General features: G+C 48.2%; 1 long non-coding RNA gene across 1 annotated transcript; it reads left to right on the top strand.

The window, feature by feature from the left end:
- Positions 1-3,167: 3,167 nt before the first annotated feature.
- On the top strand, positions 3,168-6,909 carry LOC136019647 (uncharacterized). Its single transcript, XR_010614989.1, has 3 exons — positions 3,168-3,291; positions 5,919-6,085; positions 6,872-6,909. It is a non-coding gene; the product is annotated as an uncharacterized LOC136019647 (long non-coding RNA).

Genomic DNA, 6,909 nt, shown 5'->3' on the forward strand with positions numbered 1-6,909 from the left:
TGGTTTGGATAGTGTATGGGATGCAGGCAAGAGATTCAATACAGGTTGACAGTGGAGAATCTCAGCTTCTAACGGGAGGTTTGCAGACATGTCCTTAATGCCTTTTGGTTGAACGTTCAAGGGTCTTGCTTCTCTTCACACCAATTCAGTTTCATTACTGTTTTGGTGGTTTGGTTGGTTTGGGGTTTTTTTTATTGTTTGGTTTCCCTTCTGTTTGTTTGATTTGGGGTTTTTTTTCAGTCTATTTCTTGCCCTGGACATGTAAAATCAATATTGCTTTGTGTGACCCCCCAAGGGAGCATGAAATATCCAAAGAGCATTTTTCTACATGACTCAGATCCCAGATTTGTATGGCTTGCTCCCAGGTGTGGCCAGATGCCATAAAAATGAGCAGGCCAAAATCCTCATACTTATAAAAAGTCCCAATCTCCTGAGATCAAAAGGACTTGATCTGCAGGAGTCCGCAGTTTGGAGGCAAGGGATCACCATCCTTTCCCAGAGGGCTGTTTTTACCTGCCAGCCTATGTACAGATTTAATACCCTGTGTTTGGGCATCCAGGTTTGCTGCTTTTAACAATTAATCTTTGAGATGCAGTGGCTGGAAAAGATAATTCTGATTAACTGCTCTGACCTCCTGAGTAACAAATGCAGCACATTTTGACAGTTAACTTTAGAGCAGGGATCTTTGCCTTGAAGATGGAGCCAGTCTTGCTCTGTGCATTGCAGTTTGTTCTTGGCTATTTAGTTAACATTAGAGTGGGGATGTTTGCCTTGAAGATTGAGCCAGTCTTGCTCTGTGCATTGCAGTTTGTTCTTGGCTATTTAGTTTGTGGAGTAATATGTCAACGCTGTTGTTCTCATAATGAAAGCATTTGAATAGTCTGTACATTTTGCGTATGTATATGTAGTCCTGAGTTTGTTTCTTTGCCTTGGGGCCTGAATCAATTCTGATCCATGCTGTCATACATCAGAACTAGTCCCAGTAAAGTGCAAGAGGTCTCACAGATGTAAATGACATGTGAGCAAGATCAGAAATAAACAATGGCATTTTATCAGTCATGCTGCAAATGTGGTGTAGAAACTAGCAAGAAGGAGTAATTACTTCAGATCTTCTGTTCATGTAGCAGAAAATGAAGGGAGATGCATACTTAACTGCTTCTGTCGGAGAAGATAATTGGGAAAGATCGCTGCTAGAGATGGACGTGGACTGAGGGGTTTGGATCTGAATTTAAGTCTGGGCTTTCAGAAATTACAAAATGTGGTGGTATTTGCTTTGAGTGTTTCTAGTCACTTATGGTTACTTGTTGTTTTTTTTTTTAACTTCAGCACTGACTTACGTTCCAGTGAGAGTGACAAAGCATTTTGGTTTTCAGCAATTTCTTTGTGCTGCATCTTCACAAAGAATGGAAATAAAGTATCTGCCCTTTTTCTTTCCATAGACCTTGACTTGGAAGTTCACCCATGTCAAAGCTGTTTGGGTACAAGTAGGAGAGAGAATGAAAAAGAAAGCTTAGGAAAAAACTACACAAACTACATGAGCAAACCTACTTCTTTCCCGTGGTTAAAACCAAGCTAAAAACAAAACAAACCTACTCAGACCTTTCCATTCCTCTTTTACTGTGTATTTTAAAACACAGGGCAGATGAAAGAGGAACTGGACAGTAACTGTATTCCTCATTATCTAACTATCCCTCAGGCACAGGGGCCAAGTTTTACTTTTAGCAGAAGGACTTGCCTCACTAGTGTCTGTATGCAAGCTCAGGAGTATCTTGTGAGCACTCCCAGGGAGCTTAGTGTGCATAGTTACTCGGAGGCATAAGTAAGCGTCTTCCAGATCAGGGGCTTGGACAGAGTTGCAAGAATATAATAAAATATGTGGCTGCAGCCCAGGCATGCTGATAACATAACTGAAAGCTGCTGGATTAATGCAGGCCCAGGCAGCAAGCACCAGAGGATCTCCATGTGGTTTGGCTGCAGAGCCAGGCAGCAGTGGGGAAAGGAAAACCTGAGAGGCAAAAAATGGAAAGGGAGGACAGCAGTTGAGTGCTGGAGGTGAGAAAACTGATCCTATGAGAAAGGTCCCAAAGTCTCCATCACACTGGCATGGATAGCTGATGGCAGATGTGCTCAGGATAGTGCAGACACTGATACATTTTTCATGAGGCCTGGCCTTACAAAATATGCTATACAACTTACTGACCTAGAGAGACTAGGGATGTCTCTCTAAAATTAATGATTTTGCTTGAATTGGTTTGGGTTTTGGCCTCTGTTACCAGAGCTGTATTGACTAGGCTTGCTCCCAGCCAGGTCAAATGAAAACAGCACTGAGATGTTGGGGTGCATACTTTATTGCACCTTGTATTGCAGGCTGTCCAGGAGGGGGCAGAAGGTGAGAAACAGTGGAACTTGCTTGGGTTGTAACTGGCGTTTGCTTTCCTGCGTGGCCTCTGTGGATGTTGAGCTGCTCCTGAGACAGGGTCCTCAGCTGGTGCTGGTGACTGTGTGGAGAGACTGGCAGTGGCAGGGGCCAAGGACCAGTGAGGCTCTTCCATCAGGCGCTGCAACTAGGAAGGTCAAGCCTGTCTGCTCATGAGAGTGCCAGGGAACAGAAGCACTGCAGCCTGCAGCCCTATGTTCGAAAGGGGGTTGAGCCCTGCAGGGAGCCTTGGAGCAAAACCACCTGCAATGGCTGGAGAGTCAGCTCTGCCCTGCGAGCAGAGCCCTGCTTCCCTGCTCTTTACACTGGTGGAGGGGTAAGAGAGCCCTCTGGGCAAAGCACGGGCATGAGCCTGTCTCCCAAGCCAAAGCTTTCTGTCGGTCTCCACCCCGAGCGGTGTGGTGGTGAGGTGGCCAGACATGGGACAGCCGGTGTGACTGCTCGCACAGCTTCCCTGGTGACCTGCCTCGGGCTGTCTTCATCTGGGCAGCTCCATGCAGCCAGGCCCGCTGAGCTGACATGGCTGCACAGTGTGAAGGTGCAAAGTGCTTGCCCTCCCCCATCTGTCTCTTGCCCCACTCAGGGGCTTTGCACCCCTGCGGCAGGATGGGGAGAGCTGCTGCTTTCACAACCTGTGAGTGTTGTCACTCACATCCAGACATTTCCTGTTATCTAACCTCAGCCTTATCTTCCCCATTTGCAGCTTCCTCTCGAAGGAGGAGTGGCCCCTTCAAAAGTGAGCTGTGTGCCTGGGCTGTTCCCCCACCACGCTTCTCCTGCACAGCCCTGGTGCCAGCCCTGCATGGCCCCATACCCCTGGCTATGTCCACGTTGGGCCAGGCTGGCTCAGCACGGTAGGTGCCAGCTCCCACGGTGGAAGGGGTGGCTGGGAATGGGGGAGGATCTGTCCTTCAGGGGTGACCGCCTGTTTCTCCTGCAGAAGGTCGCAAAGGACCGTGGAGGTTGGGACACCAAAACCTGTGGGGTGTCCATAGTCCTGGCGATGCAGAAAACTGTCCTTGTATCCCAAATTAGATCTCAAGATTTGGGAGTACTGAAGCCAGCTCAGGTTTGGGCTGACTCTCCTTGGCATTGGGAGTGTGTCTGCCTGAGCCAGAACTTTTTGGTATGTCCCTTCAGGGGAAAAGCAGTGGTGTTGGTCTGGGTGTACCTTGTTAAGGGTAGGATAGGGGATGTGAACGCTGACAGTCCCAGCCAGGGAGTGCTGCCCTCCAGACCGTGATTCATTTATGAGATTAATTGTAATTAATAGTGATGTGTTTGAAACCCTAATTGGTACTGGGATGCACATATGTGCTCCACCTGCTCACGCGCACGCACATGCTGCAGATGAGTTGCTGGCAGTAGGGAGATTTTGATCTAAATTAGTCACAGATGAGGTGGCACAAAGAGCAGGGGAAGTTGTGGGATGGAGGAGGGTTTTACCAGGGAGAGACAGTGCCCCAGCAGGGCACAGTTGTGCTCTTCAGCTCCTTTTCTTGCTGTCCTGATGGCTTCAGGACAGTGGATGAAGGTTTACCACACACACCTCTTCCCTCCTTTGCGTGTCAGGGGCATGAGCAGCCATGGGGGCAGAATCCAGTGTGCTGCACTCAGGTGAGTGCAGGGCCTACGGGGGGATTTGTGACTGGTGGCCTCCTGGTTACAGAGGGTTTATTGGGCCCCTCGTATGTGCTTTTGGGTGAGCCATGAGGTGCCGGTTGCAGCGTTTCTGGTTCATGTCTTTGTGCGCTGTTCCTACAGCCATTGCAGCTCCTGGTGCTGCAGGAAAATCCCCCCAGGATTTGGGGTCTGAGCCCTGTGTCAGGAGGGGAGCAGCTCCCTTGGTGCCAGCAGTGTGCTTCTGGAGACTGCACGAAATAAGGACACGTGCATGGTGTTTCCTCTTGGTGCAGGGTGGAGGGAAGGGTAGCATTTGGCTGCTCCTGGGAGTGTTTGGACATGCAGGTGAGAGGTGCAAATGACACTGAGGGACACCTCTAGCAGCAGGAAGGGGAAGGACGTCAAGGTATGAGGTATGAAACTGCATGGTTTCTTGTCAGAAGCAAGACACATTTCTCTGTGAGGGAGAGTGCTGAATTACATTTCTCACTTTTTGGAGTAGATTTGAAGAAGAAGTTGGGACTCATAGGACAAGACAGAGTAGAAGTTTTCAGTGAAGCAGGGCTAGGCAGGGGGGATGTCCAGCTTGGGCTGAGCAATGAGGGCTTTCTTTCAGTTATATGACAAAAGCAAGGAGAAAATCAGCGTACAGAGGGCTGAAGGGTTGTTGGCATGACAGGGTGGCATGGATGGTGGTGGTGGGAACACATGCTGGTTTTATTCTTCCTGCAGTTGCTTGGAGACAGTCCTTACTGCATTACTTTAGGGTCTGTCTCACTTAGGTCCTCTCCAAAGCTGGGACAACTGCAATACCTGTCATACAGTTTCCAGGAGCTTTCCTTAGGATGTGGAAGCTGCTTACCACACCATTCAGTAACTGCTGCCCAAAGACAGCTGGAAGCCCAGGCTGAGGTGGCAAGACACCTCCAAGTCACTCTAGAGTGGGAGGAAGAGCGCATCACCTTCTGCCTGGCACTTTATGGGCAGGGACACGGGTGTTGGAAAAGCTGTTGCCCTGTGCTGCTGTTGCACATGTAACAAGGAATAAGTAATATGTGTGCCACTGATAAGCCTCCCTCTTTGAACATAAGACCTCTTGGTACATGGAGCATGGCTTCATTTGCGGCAATAGCACTCGTACTTGCTCCCTGCAGCAGAGCATGCAGCTGCGGAGCATTTTTGGCACCTGCCAATGAGGAGCAGGAGTTATTCATTAAATGGCTGCACCATTTGTCCTCTTGCTCTGTTTTCATATTGTTAACAGTCTCATCCAAATCAGCAGAGCTGCTACAGGGAACTGTTCTTGGGTATATGGCCTGGCTTGCCTGAGATGAAGCAAGCCCTTTGGGCTGCAGCTCCAGGCTTTGCTGGAGCCTGCCAGATAGATGAGATCAACCTTACTGAGCCAAATATTTCAGTGTTTGTCAGGCAAAACTCCCAGCAGTATCAACTGAAGGTCTGGGAGCATAGGAAGGTCCTATATGGAACAGGACAGCATCCAGTGGAATTCTGCCATGAGCAAAGCCTCCTTTGAGTTTGACTTTGTTATAACAAAGGCTTCCAGCTTCCAAGGTTACTGATGGCCAGGGGTTCAGCAGACCCTGTTGCCCACAGATCTGTGGGTATTCTTGCTTTCAACCCAAGCTGCAATTTGGGTTTCACTAAGTGGAAAAGATGACCTTGATTCCAATTCAATCATGCATAATAGGTGCATGTCTTGAAACAGCTGCAGCCTGCATCTTGGGGTGCTGCTACTCAGGATGTGAAAACCATGCAGCCACATTTGTATGCATGCTGTTATTAGGTTTAGAGTCAGGCCTGTCCAATAATTTTACTTTTCATTTATTTTCTTCACAAGTTGCAGAGCAGTCTGACAGCCCTGTGAAAGTACCTGGGAGATGACATGCAGCTTGGAGGGAAACTCTTTGTGACTTTGATAAGGGATTGACTGAAGAATGCAGGAAGAAGAACTCTTTGTGTTTTCCCCTCAGATTATGAGTTGATTGCCCAGTCTGTTTTATAACAGTGAGTTTTTACTTGGAAATACCCACTTCAGCTTGAAACCAGAAGATCTGACAGTGACAAATCCATTCAGATCAGATACTATCATTGTGAGGTGGGGTAACAAGCTCCATTCCCATCTGCTGATAGAATTATCTCCGCTGTGTACTGTCCTCTTATCTGTCACTCACAGCAACATTTCAAGTGGCTGTTTTCCCCCTCAGAAAGCCACAATGGGGATTATTTTAAGCTGCAATTGCAGAAGCAATGCTCTTTTCTTCTTCCCTACACCGCCACACCGCCCCTCCCCTCCCCCTCAAGACCAGATATTCTGCTGTTAGAATTCAGCAATGAAGTTGAGGGGAGTCTGGTCACTGATCCCTGCTGAAGAGCCCACTTGGTCTTTCTTCATGTGGCCTCCCATCACACTTTGATATGGCCGAGAGTCTTTTCACAGAATCATAGAATAGTTAGGGTTGGAAAGGACCTCAAGATCACCCAGTTCCAACCCCCCTGCCATGGACAGGGACACCTCACACTAAACCATCCCACACAAGGCTTCATCCAACCTGGCCTTGAACACCGCCAGGGATGGAGCACTCACAACCTCCCTGGGCAACCCATTCCAGTGTCCCACCACCCTAACAGGAAAGAATTACCTCCTTATATCCAATTTAAACTTCCCCTGTTTAAGTTTTAACCCATTACCCCTTGTCCTGTCACTACAGGGGGGTGACAGGTTCATTTTTCTTTTATGACTGTGTTCTCATTAATATGCAGTGTCTAACTCTCACTGAAAATCTTTTCCAGGTAGAGAAAGTGCATCCCTGCTTTATTAACATGAGCAA

This window comes from Lathamus discolor, chromosome 9, assembly GCF_037157495.1.
Source record: "Lathamus discolor isolate bLatDis1 chromosome 9, bLatDis1.hap1, whole genome shotgun sequence".
NCBI classification, from domain to species: domain Eukaryota; kingdom Metazoa; phylum Chordata; class Aves; order Psittaciformes; family Psittacidae; genus Lathamus; species Lathamus discolor.